This window comes from Brassica napus, chromosome A9 (assembly GCF_020379485.1).
Source record: "Brassica napus cultivar Da-Ae chromosome A9, Da-Ae, whole genome shotgun sequence".
Lineage (NCBI taxonomy): Eukaryota > Viridiplantae > Streptophyta > Magnoliopsida > Brassicales > Brassicaceae > Brassica > Brassica napus.
Genome location: NC_063442.1, coordinates 30519127 through 30534504, shown reverse-complemented (window position 1 = coordinate 30534504; position 15378 = coordinate 30519127). Strand labels below are relative to the sequence as shown.

Sequence of the window (15378 nt, the reverse complement as noted above, 5' to 3'; positions counted from 1 at the left end):
TAGAGAGAGAGAGAGAGAGAGAGAGAGAGAGAGTCAGAGAGCAAGAAGAATAAGAGAGATCTTATGGAGGAGGAGAGGAGTCTTTACTTGGACGCTGCTTCCACAATCGGATTATCATTCTCACTTGCTTCCACGGTCGAGCCCCATCCCTAGCAAACAAGTAAGAGAGAGAACATCAAACAAGCAAGCAAGCCACAACAAAAATAAGGATCTATGGAGGATATTAAGCAAAAACAAGCTCTTCAAACAAGCAACAAACCACACAAAAATAAAGGATCTATGGAGGATCTTAAGCAAAAACAGGCGCATCAAACAAGCAACAAAAATGTGTTGGTACAATGTTAATAGATTAGCTCAGATCAGCTAAAGAATACACATATCAAAACGAAAGGACTTTATAAGTAAGGGAAGTACAAAGTTTAAACAGGTTTATCAAACAAGCAAGCCAGAAAAATAAACAGGTTCATCAAACAAGCAAGCAAGCCACAAAAAAATAAAGGATCTATGGAGGAGGCGAGTCTTACTTGGGCTCTGGTTCCACAGCCGGAGTCTCGCTACCTTCCACGGTCGAGCCAAACCTAGCCAGCAAGTAAGAGTGAGAGAGGATCTTAAACAGGTTCATCGAATAAGCAACAAGCCACAACAATAAAGGATCTATGGAGGATCTGTAGCAGGTTCATCGAAAAAAAAGCACAAACCACACAAAAAACAAAGGATCTATGGAGGATCTTAAGCAAAAACAATAAAGGAGATCTTGAGCAAAACAGGCGAACAAGTTCATCAAGCAATAAACGATGCGATCTATGGCGGAGGAGAGTCTTACTTGGACTCTGCTTCCACAATCGGAGTCTCAGTTCCTTCCACGTTCGAGCCAAACCTAGCAAGCACGTGAGAGGGAGAGAGTGAGAGAGAGAGAGAACCTTAAGCGAAAAGTAAGAAACGAACAGAATCATCAAGCAAGAAAAAATAATCGATGAGGCGAGTCTTACTTGGATTCTGGTTCCACGATCGGAGTCGCACTTCCTTCCATGATCGCAAGCAAGAAAAGCTGAGAGGCGAGATGAGATTGTACGGTTTGGAGTCGGAGATGAGCGAGAGGAGGAAGATCTTAGGGTTTCTTGCTTTTGCAAGTGTGGGAGGGTTTTATACGAGAGAGAGATATATATTTATTTGGGTGTGAATTTCATTTTCCAACCAATGGCAGCGCATTCCTTCCCCTCCAAGGCCAAGGCCAAGGCCAAGGCCAAGGCCAAGGCCAAGGCCATTCTCTCAAACAGATGAGACAAAAAGTACTTTATTTTGTTTTTCAAACTATATACTATAATAAAATCTACACAAATAAGACGAGATGATAAATAGGTCATTTTCGTGTTACTGAATTTTAGAGATCGAGAAACCAAGAAGAATCTCAGCCTAGAACACAGAAAAAAAAATACAGAAAGAGAGAGAAAGAGAGACGCAGAGAGATGAAAGTGACTTGAGGGTTGCCTTATTTATATTGATTGTTTTTAATAAATGCTTCTTCTTTATTTCCTATTTTATAGGCCTGGGAATTAAGAGGTTAATCGTTCCTTAATTGCAGCTAAATCTCTTCTTTCTTTTTTTTTTATATTTAGACATTCTAGGCCCAATCAAATAAATTTTTTTTTTTTTTATTTATAGACATTCCTGAATGAATGTTTCCTTTTTATTCCCTTTCCAATTTTAGAGGCCGGGAATTAGATGGTTAATTACAGTCAAATCTTTTTTTATAGCCACTCTACATATGCTTTGACTTTTGACTAGGCTTCATATGTATCTATTTTCGAAATGCCCATGTCTGCTGGGTTAGATAAGCCCTTCCAAATCTCTTAGTTGTAGACAGGGATCAACCAGTATAAAAAACTAACAGAGGTCCAGTGTGGTAAAATGTGTATTTAACCTTCTTTAACTTAATACATTTTTATTAAATGTCACAGTTAGATCGCATATTTGCATCGTGCGGGATGAAAATCATCCGACTGATGCTTTAGCAAAAAGAAGTATCCAAGATTTTAATAACTTTCAGTTTCATTTTTATGTACCAAGGTTTATTACGAACGAACTCATAAGGATTTTATGTAAACTACTTCCATAACTAAATAAAGCTCAAGAATTATATATATCCCTTTCTTATTAATGAAGAAACATTTTGAAAATATAACCTTACAAGTGTAAATTATTTACAGGGATGCCATCCTTATGTGGCAGCACCATATTCACTCTCAGCCTATATAATTAACTGCCCATTCTTCCCTAGAGAATTTACAACAAATGCCATTGACAGTCCACCCTTAATAATGTCGTTCTCCAATGTTCATTCAAATTATATTACCTTAATTACATTAGCTTAACATTTAACAAAAATACAATAGAAACTATGTTACACGATCATTGCTCCCTGGACCCTGGACAGTACTGAAACACAATAGATCCATCATACTGAAACAATATATGTTCGATTCTTCAGCTATCTGCACACTTATGAAACACAACACTCAAAAAAACAATCCATATGATATAAGATTTTGAATTTAAACACAAAAATGCAAGAAAGTATCAGAAGATTCCAATGTAACTAAACCAAAGGATACTTATAAGTCTAAAAATTCAAGAAAGTTTCGGAAGATTCCAATATATCACACTATCTAAGATCGTAAGTGAGTCCATCCAATATATTGCTGCCAATTTTGGTCTTTCCACAGTTTGATCGAAAGCATGTATTTTTATTATAACTCAAGAACCGGTTATTTCTTTTGTATGCATGAACCGGTCATATTCGTTTTTGCAATGTGATTAAACCAAAAGGTTTTTTTAAATTGACTACAACTTACGGTGTTAAAACGTAAGTTGAAATTTATTATAGGTTTGTGTAGATTGACTTAATTTAAAATATTTTGGATAATATATATATTTCTGACTATTAAATGTACTTTTTTCTATAATGATTGTTGGTTGTAATCGGGGAATTAGTATGGGTTAGTGGCAATTGATATTGACGAGTATAATATAGAAAGTCTTGAATATGGTTAATGATTCGTTCTCATCATGTATTTCATATATGGCAAACATATTTTTGTGATTGCGCCAGTGATTGGGATACTTTCTTAGATTTATCGTCAAGGCAATATATATGGTAAATGGTATTGTGATTTTGCGTTAATTAGAGTGATTGACAAGTTAAATCACTCACATGATTTGTGCTAATCTTTTCAAAAGATACGCAGAGATCAGTGCTCTGGTTTTAAGCTATATATAAGCCAAGCCAGAGTTAGCACAATTCATCAGAAACCTAAACCACCACATATCTTTCGTAAAACCCTACTCTTTATGATTTATTCTTTCTTGAAGCCTCTACTCTTTATCATTTATATTTTCTTGAGTTGATTCTATATAGTTCTGGATTTCAACTTAAAATCCAGGGATTACTGTCCAATCGGGTTAAAAGAGTCATGACTAAATTGATGGTTTTATATTAATTTGTTTTTTTATGAAAAATTTTGAAATTATAATTTTATTGCGTTATGTTTTCCTCATTAAAGTTGAAATTTTTTTGGTGGATACATAAGTATATCAGTCTAATGTGGACATACGATATGGAGTCTAAATCTGAATCTAAGTTTGAGTGTAATACCTGTATCCGTATCAGTTTTGGAATCATTCAGCCAGCAATCACCAATCCACCGCGTCTCTTCCCCAAAGCCATTTGAGGACAATGATTTGCAGATGAATCAGAGGATCGTCGGGGAAATTTGTTTTTTTTTTCAATGAGATCAATTGAAAAGAAAAAAGAATCAGTAATCGAAAGAATTGGTGGTAGGGACAATAATAAGAATACAATATGCTCGGTAGTTCGTAGACGTCTTCTCACCTGTGTTCCTCTGGTGAAATATCTTGATTTTGTTAGAACCCTAATCCTTTTTTTGTCCCGAGAGAGTCAATTTGTTATTATTTAATTTATTGCATAATTCATAAAAGAAATGGACTGAATATGTTCAATTTTCAAAAAGTCCATCGTATGTAGTAGGATTTTTGAGTTATCTATTACAATATTGGGCTCTACTATAACAAATTTAGACCCATATTTGGTAATGTAATTATTTGCTAAATATGTTCAGTAACAACAAAGCCCATCATATGTAATTTTTTTTAGTTTTTTAACTACGTTCATGGTACAATTGCATCACTATAAACTCTAACTTCCCTGGAGAATTTACTCAAATAATGGACTAACGATATCCATAAATTGTTTATGCGTATAAAATACTCATTTTTTTTAATATTAATGCATTAGAAATATTTAGGAGGGGTTATTGGGACATGAATTTTAATGGAATTTGATGATTTCAATAGTTGATAAGATTTTACAAGTTAACTAGATTTGACAAATTTTATCCAATATTCTTACATAGATTTTCATTACTCGTGTATAAGATTCTATTGATTGTTATTAACTGATAAAAAATTAATGGTATAATAGGAGAAAAGAAAAAAGAATCATTTCAATTATTAAAAAGACAAAATGTCATTGTACCTTTTAATATATAGATATATAAATAAAAGTTATTTTTTATAATTTTTAAAATATATGGTTTTAAGTTTGAACTTTTTATATAAAAGCTTTCGATTTTTTTTTTCAAATTGTATTTTTTAATTCTTTTTGAATTCGAAAATACTTTTTAAAACTATTTTAATTTTTTTTTACATTTATTAAATTTTTAATATTTGCTTTCTACTTTTATGTTAAAGTTGTGATTTGTATTATTTCATTGTTCAATTTTGTGTGTTTTTGTATGCGAGTGTATTTTATTGCATAGATTTCAAAAATCTTATGAGTATAGATGATATTCTCAAAGTTTAGTCTTATGAGTTAAAACAAAGAGAATTTACATCCCAATAACAGTAGATTTTAATAGAATCTTAAAATCAATGAAACTAAACTTTTCCAATAACAAAAGATTTTGAGTGGAATTTAAAAGTCATCATCCCAATAACAATGGATTCTAATTAAATTTTAAAAATCCATAAACCAATAACAATGGAATCTCAAAATTTAATAACTTCTTACATTGTTTTTTTATACTAATGGTTCCAACAAAAAATATACTAATCTACTCTTAGTTATTATACAATTGTTTAAATAAAAATGATTTAACTAAATATTTATTGGTCATTTAAAGGGTTAGAAAGTATAATATGAAAAGTACATTGAAAATATAGAAAGACACTTTTTTGAAACAAAAAAAAAACTAAAATAACATTCTTTATAAAACAGAAAGAGTAAATCTTTGTTTTATCAATTATTTTATGTCCATATTGTTACATATAATTCATATTTTTTGAGAAAATTGAATCTTTTTAAATTCTAATAATAAAACAAAAAATCAGGAAAATCACACAATACAAAGTAGCCCAACATGTATTTTGTAAAAATGATAAATTTTATACAATATTTAATTATAGTTCAGATTTTTTCAATGTGTTTTACTATAAACACACTATCCAAATTACGATCTACTACTTTGATTTTTCAATTTTTACATGTGTTTAACATATTACACAACACATTTTATATGTTTTATCCATTGATTTTATGAAAAATATCTAAAATATGTGATATATAATAAAATTCAAATCAAACTCTCATCCCGCGCAAGGCGCGGGTCTTATCCTAGTATTTTCTTAAACTTAAAACATGGCAAACATTGCTACGATATACACGGTAGCAGTCCAGTCGTTGTCGACGTGCTAGTCTATTTTTTCTTTTTACATTCTTCCTCTCTACGGCTTTTCACAAATATTGGTACTATTCAGTTAGCATGGGCCCATGCCTCTAATCCGCAACAACGAAATGCTTTGGAAAGTGAATTTCAAGCTTTGCTATTTGCTATGATTAAATGCTGGAGTAACGGGTATCGAAATGTCCTCTTTGAAGGGAGATAATATAAACACAGTTACAAACTGGTTACAATGGAAAACAAAGTTTAAAGATGCTCAATTCTGTTGGACAAACCGACTTTCCAATACACACAGACAACCTTGCAAAGCACGCAATCCCTTCACTATCATCTTTTCATTTCTATAGCTTTGTACCTAATTTCATTAGCTCTGCTTTGTCAAATGATTTCTTTGATTATTAATGAAAGTAATTTTGTTAAAAAAAAATGTCAGCTACTGCAAAGATCTCATAACAAATCATCTGATTTCACGTGTAAGGTGGAGATTGTACGTTGATTTTTCAGACCAATAAACCAATATCTCTTGAATATTTCAGAATTCAACTATTAATATATCCAGAAAACGACACCATTTAGTAGCGCAGTCTAGTAGCCTCTTCTTGGTCTTTTTTTCTTCGTATAACAGCAGCTCCAACGGACATTTCCACCTTGACAGCGCCGAGAACTGGATCGGTGGCTGTTCATGAGATAGGACATCTCCTAGGGTTAGGTCATTCCTCGGTTCAAGACTCTTATCATGTTTCCGACCATCACGACAGGGAGGCGTAAGGTTGACTTGCATATCGATGACGTGGAAGGAGTTCAGTATTTGTATGGTTCGATCGAATCCTAACTTCAACGGGTCTAGAACTACAACACCGTCCACTCAACAACAAGACACTGGCAGTGGCAACTCCGGGGATGCTGGGAGGATCTACGGTTCTGGATCGGGTTTACTCAATAACCATTATATTGCAGGGCAAACTGAAGAAGAAGAAAGCAAAAGGATATGGAAACACTTTAATTTTGCTTTTAGCAAAAAAAAAAAAAAACAATTTTTGCATGGCAAGGGAGACGACCTTGGGCTTATTGAACCCAATCCAATTATATAATATTTTTTTTATTAAATTAATCATAAATTCATTATTAATGTTCTTTATAATTTTCTTATATAAAAATTACACAATTGCCTAATGCGACTAAAGTATATATAAAAATTAATGATTTTGAATAATAAATATTTAATAAAATTAGTGTATCTTCTATCATATTTATTTAATTTCAAACAATTAAAATAAATTAAATAACCACAATCACCATATAATAAAATTTTAGATTTTTATGTATATGTTATATTTTGAATTTTTAAAAATGACTATAAATTACTAAAATTGTTAACAGTCTCACATTCAAATTTTGTGATACATGGTTTAAAATTTTTGTTATGAAAAAATACAAATGATTACAAAATCATATACTAAAAAGTCTAATTTAAATAATTATTAAGATTAATATATATATATATATATATTTTAAATTAAATTATAAACCATATCAAATACATAAATATTTTAGTTTTGAAATTTAATCTGAACAATTTGTTTGATAAAACATTTGAATGAACATTGACAACTTAATTTTTATAAAAAATTATAAATTACTAAAACTATTAATCCCATGAAAATTTTGTTATCAGTAATTTAAATTTCTTACTATAAAAGATACAAATTATCAAAAAAATCATATGAGTAGAAAGCATCATTTAATAGACATTAATATTAAAAATATAATATGTATATTAATATCATTTAAATTTTAATTACATATCCTATCAAATAGAAAAAAAATTGTTTGGATTAATAAAATTAATTTAATTATATGTTCGCACCAATTTAATTATATAAGTAATAGTTAATGACTTTTAATTATTCAATATATATTTATTATTTCATGTAAAAACATTTAATATATTTAATGTTCATCACGCGCAAGGCGCGGGTCTTAACCTAGTGAGTCATTTATAAACCATCCGAGCTAGCAAATTTCTTTGCACACTTTATAAAAAGTTAATATTTATACGTAGATACTTAGAAAATAGTTAAAAATTAGGTAATACTCCGCGCCTTGCGCGGAATGTGATTATTAGTTTCGTTATTTTTTAATAAGAAGACATTAATCTGTTTAATCTAGATATCGGTTTCTAAAAGGTTCGGTTCTAGGCTGTTTTTTGGTTTTTAATCTCCTAAAATATAACTATCATTTTAAATCAGTATTTATTTGGTTTGTTCGGTTAAAATGTTTGATGTTTTTGTTTTTTTTTCTTGTGATAATCAAAAATTACTATTATTTGTTTATTTTCTTGTTATGAATCTTAGATAGTCGTGATGTGGAGCCAATAGTTTCATATTATAGTTTCCAAACGGATAATAGTTAAAAAGAAATATTAAAACAAATTATTTTACTACAATTTGGTCGATAGTGAAAGAAGCATTAAGGAAAATAATATTTTAACTTCCAAGAAATTAAATATTTCAGTTGTGGTAAATAGTTAGTCATAAAGTTTTCACGTCAATGTGCACATGTATGTGTATGTCAAAGTATATAAATATGGTTGATAAAAGATATTGTTAATTAATATTAAATGACATTTTTTTCAAAATAATACATGAAAAATAAAATTCTTAAAATGAAATTTTTTAAAAACAAAAATATCGTAAAATTTATATAAACTATAATATAACTATAATATAACTCTTTAAATATATATATATGCATATAACATATCAAATTGGATATCCATTCCTATAAATATGGTTCTGTAGGTTCAAAACCTAGAACTTCACCAGTGTTCAATATCTAGCAGAGAAGACAATTAGATTCTTTAATAGTATGATTTGCCGTAAATGGCTGTAGAGTGTACAAGTAACGTCTACATTATTGAATATGCAACAGTTATTAAACCATGTGCCAGTGGTTGGATGGTAGCACGGTGGTCCAGCGTCGCTAACCAAGCTAAGTTCGAATCTGACTACACTCAGATATCCCTAACACGTGGCCACCGGTGTTTTAATATTCTCTTGCCGGGGAGCGATTTACCGTTTCTTTTTATGTAACAGTTATTACTCAATGTACGGACGTGTGAAGAAATGTTATTGATGAGTTTGGATTTGAACTGGAGATTCATTCATCCATCGTTTACAAGTGTGGTGGAGTGTAACAGGTACTACTCAATATACAGACATGTGGAGAACCTAGCACAAGAGATTAGGAAATTAAGGTGCTGGCTTCTGTTGATGGTGTCGATGCCAAACTCTGGCAGGTCAGTTAGTGCTCTCTTACTAGCTTTTATATGAAGCATATCTGACAATCCTAGACCACAATGAGACACAGAAACTGACTATGAAATCATTGAAACAGAAAAGGAGAAGTTTTTTTTTTTTTGGCACGCAAAAATAGGAGTTGAAGTTATAAATGAAACTATGAAAAAGGGAATACATTTCTATATTTTATTTACTAGTGATTGTATTTTTATCTGCCACCATTCTTTAGGCTATGTGATAATATTTTGAGTCATTTAACACTTATTAACTCACTGATGCATGTTTTAACTTGCATCCTCAAAAAGAAACAAGAAGACATTCATACTGAAGCATTGAGCTAAGTTTGTTCTTGACAGGTACCAGAGACGCTCCAAGAAGATCTGCTCTCTAAAATGAGTGCACCGCCAAAGAGTGATGCTCCTCTTGTCACCCCCAACGACCTTGCTGAGGCTGATGGGTTTGTCTTTGGCTTCCCAACAAGGTTCAGTATGATGGCTGCTCAGTTCAAGGTATTCTTAGATGCAACTGGTGGCCTCCGGCGGACTCAACAACTTGCTGGTAATCTAGCTGGAATCTTATACAGCACCAGGTCTCAAGGTGGTGGTCAAAACCGCGTACGTTTATTTTTCAAACTAACACCTTATCAAAGACATTTGCTTCGCTTTAAAGTTTTGGAGTATTTACTTGTGTTGTCATTGATTTCTAACAAAAAAATTTTGTAATCTTTGTAAGCATAGTCAAAAACTATCTTTAGAACTAACTCTATTTTTATAAATCTTGATCTCATGCCAATTAAGCAAAACATAAGAATTTTTTCTCAATTTATTTATTTATAAACATAAGAATCAAGATATATGTTTACAACTACATGTTTGGTTGCTAATGACATTTGTAGCATATGGTAAGTTGTTTTTTCGTCACTTTAACTCATTTTTAGTTATAGTATGAAGAACAAAATAAAAAATCTAGAAAGATCAAAGTATAACTTATTTGTCTGAGCAAGATAATAACACTATCTTACAAATTCTCTTAACCCTTTTGTTGAGCCCGACAAAAAACATCAAGAAAATACAAAACCAAATATTACCCATATAAGTGTGTAAATATATTTTCAAACTATTGAAAATATAGATACCTAATTCAAAATCAAAATCGAAAATTTCATATTCACGTTCGAATTGAACTCAAAAATTTATTAGTTTTCTCACATTGTTATTTAAACGGTGTCTATATTTCTTGAACCAAAATCAAAAATCATAATCAAACCGGAACTAAACTGAAAACTAAAAAAAATACAATTTGGAAGTGAATGGAAAACCAGAAAACCGAACATCCATGACTAAACATATTAGTGAACAAATAGACATGTCAATAACATAGTCAACAAAAAATAATTTCACGCTTTTAAAGCGTGAGTTCTATCCTTGTTCTAGTTTACAATGGAAACCAATAGCTGTAAAAGATAACAAACTATTTTATCGGGCTGGTAAAATATACCACATGTCCTAGCTAACAGCCTAAAAGGCTAAAACAAATATGTTTCTATGGTATTTTAAAATAAATTTTTAGTAGAACTTTACATGTAATCTTGAACAAAACATGTGATTTTGTTTTTTTTTTAACTTAAGTTCAAGAAAAACATGTGATTTTGTTGTCGGGAGGTATATGCAAACCCTCATTTCATGGTGATTTTCACTAGTCTATGATATGATTAGACTTCTTCTCTATGGTAGGTAAATAGACTTTCAGGGAAACAGAAGTTAGCCATCACTGCTGTTCAAAATCCATTTATATGTGAGGACCGTTTTATTCATTTTTCTCAGTTCCAGTTATGAACCTTTGTTCTCTATATATTGGTTGGATTTTTACCAAACTATTTTTATATAGGCGCAACTACCTTATATTGTTTTTAGAGTGAAAATGGCGTTAGCGAAATAAAACAGGTTGAAAACTAGTTTTTCTTTATTTCTCGAAAAAAACTAGTATTTCTTTAGCTCCAACATTTTCTTCCTGATAGTTTCTGATAGAGAGCTGAAGCTAAGATATAAAGTTCTGGAAGAAATTCCCAAGATAACTCTTGAGAAGATGGACAACTCTCGGCAACTTCAATAATAGATTATTTAGCCCCTTCGACGATGGACTACGAGTAGAGGTATTCAAAAGTACAAATGTCTTGCAAATAAAAAGTCTTTCAAATATATACGAGCTTCCTATGAGAGATTTTATTGATTTTCAAAAGCAAGAATGAAAGACATAAGATTTGATATATATCTCGATTTTAAAACAAGAAGAAAACGAAAACTTAACAAAGAAAAATTGATTAGAAATTAGAAGTTTATACTTAAAAAATATATACACTTTTTATTGGCAGCCATCTTATATATATACTAGGATTATGGCCCATTACTATGCTTAATAGTTAATACTATTCTGTTCTAAATTTGAAAATATTTTTGCTACGCTGAATCTAATTTTGATTAAAATAATATTAACTCTGAAAAATAAATATAATAGTTATGAATAAATAAAATAGAGAATTTGGATATATCAATGTCTAGCTTCCATAGGCCATAAAAAAAGATCAGTTTTTATTAAGATACTAGGTGTCTTGCCCGCATATACGAGCTTAATCGCTTTACGAATATTTATTAGTTTATTTTTACTTAATTCAAAAACCAGCATAATTATTATTTATGTTTTCAAAAAATTAAATCTAACATATATATATATAACAAAAATGTAATTAAATATATATGTTTAGTTAAAATTTATTAAGGATAACACTGACTTTAACTACTTAATTTATTATAATTGTTCTATATTATTTTTCAGATTTTATAATTGAAAAATATGTTATAAGAAACAACACAATATATAAGAATTATCTTCTTTTTTTTAAAGTTAATATTATTAATTAAAATTCGTTTTTGATTATATAATTAATAATATATAAAATTCATTAAGGATAGTATAGATATTAACCGTTCTAACTTTCAACGTGAGAGCTCCGTTGCTAGAAATTACTTCGCAAATAATAGTATAGATCATTATACACAAGATATGAGCCCGTTGCGTTGCAACGGGTTTTGTTTGATGTTTTAATTTAATAAAAACCATATAATAATAAATAATTTTATTATAGTATTATGATTGTTTTTTGCATATGTTGTTTTTTGTTTTATAATTAAAACTTATTTTCACACATAAATTCATGCTAATATTTATATTTTATAATCATGGTGCATAGATGAGTTGTTATAAACTTTATACTAAGGATTAGAGAAAATACTATACATAAACAAACATTTAAACTGGATACAATCCGAAATAAAAAAATGAAAAGTAAAAGGAAATGAAAGTTAAATACACCAATCGAATCAATGACAACATTATACATGTTCTTATGTACTAATTTTATTTTTTGTTAAATAAGTCTTTACAATTTTATTTTTCTAGGATTTGTAAAAAAAGAAAAACATTATATTTTATAAATCTCCTTTTTATTTACAATTAAAAAAATTAAATACTCTTTTGCAATTTTCTTTAATATTTTAGAAAAACTAAATTACTATTATATAACCTATTATAATTATCATCTCTTTAGAAATTCAGAAAAAATATATTGCTATCAAATAATTATTTTTAGTTATTAATAAATATTTATAAAACTTATATTTTTACAATTTGTTTCAATACTAATTTTACACTTATTTTGTTAATTAAATAATTTTTAGTATCATATTCATCATTAAATACTCTCTTAAAATAATATCAAATAAATTTTTGCAATTCTCTTTGGGTTAGGGTTTAAAAATATTATACAAATTTCTTTTGTTTAGGATTTTTTTTTATAAGAAAAAGGAAAACAACTATCAAATATTCTTTTACAGTTTTGTAGGATTTTTGAAAAGGAAATTAATATTACATAATATTTTACAATTATATTTTGTCTAGGATTTAAAAAATAAATTTTCTATCAAATAACTATTTTCAGTTAATATTAACTATTTTTAGAAGTTAGGAATATTCAAAAGGAAAATTGCCACAAATAGCACATTTATAGTACCATATTTCATATTTATACTAACCACTTTTACCCTCACTTTTATTGAAGGGTAAAAGATAATTATACCCTTAGGGTTAACTAATCTAGACTTAAGGTTTAGAGTTGAGGGGTGAGATAAGGTTTTTGGAATGTGAAATTTAAGATTCTAATAAATATATAAATAAATACTTATAAAATATTTAAAAACAATTTTAAAAATAATTTCAAACATAATTTTTGTTTTTCAAAAAGAAATTTGAAAATAAAAATAAAAAAAATTCAAAAAAAAATTCAAAAAAAAATTATAAAAAAGTTCGAATTTGAAAAAGTATAATTTGAATTTTTTTTTTAATAATGATTTATTATATATATAAATAACAAGGGCATAAGAGTCTTTTGCCACTTAATGAAGAAAGTATTTTTGAAAATGTCTCATTAGTGGTGGTAAAAATGAAAAGTGGTACCATGAAAGTGGTAAACATGTAATTTCCCCTTTTCAAAATTCGTTTTTCTCAATATCATTAATAGTTTTACAATTTTTCTTGTTAATTGAATAATTGTTACTATCATGTTTATCATTAAATTTTTGAAGTTATAATTACTATTAAATAAAATTTTGCAATTCACTCTTGTCACGATTTAAAAAAAAAAGGAAAATTCTTAATTCATAAGATTAGAAAAGACTTTTTGTTAGAAATCTACTTTATTTAAGATTTTAGGGAACAAAAGTTATTTTCACATAATGTAAGTTTTGATTGACACATTCACAATCTAATTTGAAGTTAATTTAAAAAAAAAAAATTTGAAGTTAATTTTGGCTTATATTTTTAACAGATAATTATTAAAAAGTAAAGTTAGTTAATTATAAGAAAAATAAGATTACTTTTACGTTTTTATTTTATTTAGACTATTAAAAAAGAAATTAATTATTTTATTTCTTTTTGATTTTTATACAACTATTTTATTTTTTTAATAGAAAAGTCATGTTTAATTATTTATATATTTTATCTTATACATACAAACACATATTTATCATATTCACATTGTTGGGGTCAAAAACGGTTACGACAAATTTAACATTCAAAACGTCCGAGGAAGAAAGTAAGAATTTCTCCGAAGAGTACTTTTCGAAATAGATTCTTCCTTACGAAAAAGCTTTACGGAAGAAAGAATCGAGATGTCCGACGAAAGCTCAAACAGGTCGTTACGCAGCGACCGAACGTCCGTCCCGCTCGGTCGCTACGTAGCGACCGAGCTCGAGCCCAAGCTCGGTCGCTACGTAGCGACCGAGCTCAAGCCAAAGCTCGGTCGCTACGTAGCGACCGAGCGATCGTCCAGCTCGGTCGCTACGTAGCGACAGAGCTCAAGCCAAGGCTCGGTCGCCACGTAGCGACCGAGGGCTCGTCCCGCTCGATCGCTACGTAGCGACCGAGCTCGGCCAAGTTCGGTCTCTACGTAGCGACCGAGCGATCGTCCTGCTCGGTCGCTACGTAGCGACCGAGCTCAAGCCAAAGCTCGGTCGCTACGGAGCGACCGAGCTCGAGCCAAAGCTCGGTCGCTACGTAGCGACCGGGCTCGAGCTGAAGTTCGGTCGCTGTGTAGCGATTGAACTCTTCCGAACATCGACATACATCAATCCAGGCATTCTCGTTAAACCTTCGAATGCTATCTCCCGAAGACCGTAGCATGCTCAGTCCATGTTTTCCGCTATCGAAATTCATCGATCAAACTTCGCGGATTAGAAACCGCGGAAAGTTTGTTCTTTATCAAAAAAATATCGTAGTAAAAGTGTCGAGTCGGAAGACGACCCAAAGGGACCTAAAACACGACTCGAGGCCCATCCTACGATTTCTTAACCAAAAGCCCGTAAACCGTAGCTCGGTTTACGCTTGCCCCACAAGGAAGGATAAATGTCAAGTTTCCGCGGATAAATACGGAAGTTTTGAAGATAATTGTGAAGATCGGGAAAAATGGAAAATTTCCGTTTTTATGCTATGACGGCTTAAGGGCAGAAGAGTAAAAGCGTAAACCGACCTTGGAGCTAGTATATAAGGAGTCCTAGGCGAGGAGTATGGAGGAGAATTTTTTCAGAGCAAACTTAGCACTTAGAGCAATTTAGGCAATTTTCTGTTTTTGTTATTTCGAGCTGCGACTCAATTAGGTTTAGCCGTCTTAGGGTTACTAGAACTAGGAATCTCGCCGACAGCTCTCGAGCCCAGGCTTATACCTTGTTGTAAACGCTCATACGCAAATTCGGAATAAGATTTTCTTTGCTCTC

The 15378-nt window shown here is 30.3% G+C and overlaps 2 long non-coding RNA genes and 1 pseudogene across 2 annotated transcripts; 1 reads left to right on the top strand and 2 right to left on the bottom strand.

The window, feature by feature from the left end:
• Positions 1-494: 494 nt before the first annotated feature.
• On the bottom strand, positions 495-1397 carry LOC125578383. Its single transcript, XR_007316468.1, has 3 exons — positions 990-1397; positions 824-877; positions 495-578 (listed from the first exon to the last, which is right to left on the bottom strand). It is a non-coding gene; the product is annotated as an uncharacterized LOC125578383 (long non-coding RNA).
• Positions 1398-2134: 737 nt separating this feature from the next.
• LOC125578379 lies at positions 2135-4140 on the bottom strand. Its single transcript, XR_007316465.1, has 2 exons — positions 3653-4140; positions 2135-2499 (listed from the first exon to the last, which is right to left on the bottom strand). It is a non-coding gene; the product is annotated as an uncharacterized LOC125578379 (long non-coding RNA).
• Positions 4141-7714: 3574 nt separating this feature from the next.
• Positions 7715-11810, top strand: LOC125578378 (annotated as a pseudogene).
• Positions 11811-15378: the final 3568 nt, after the last annotated feature.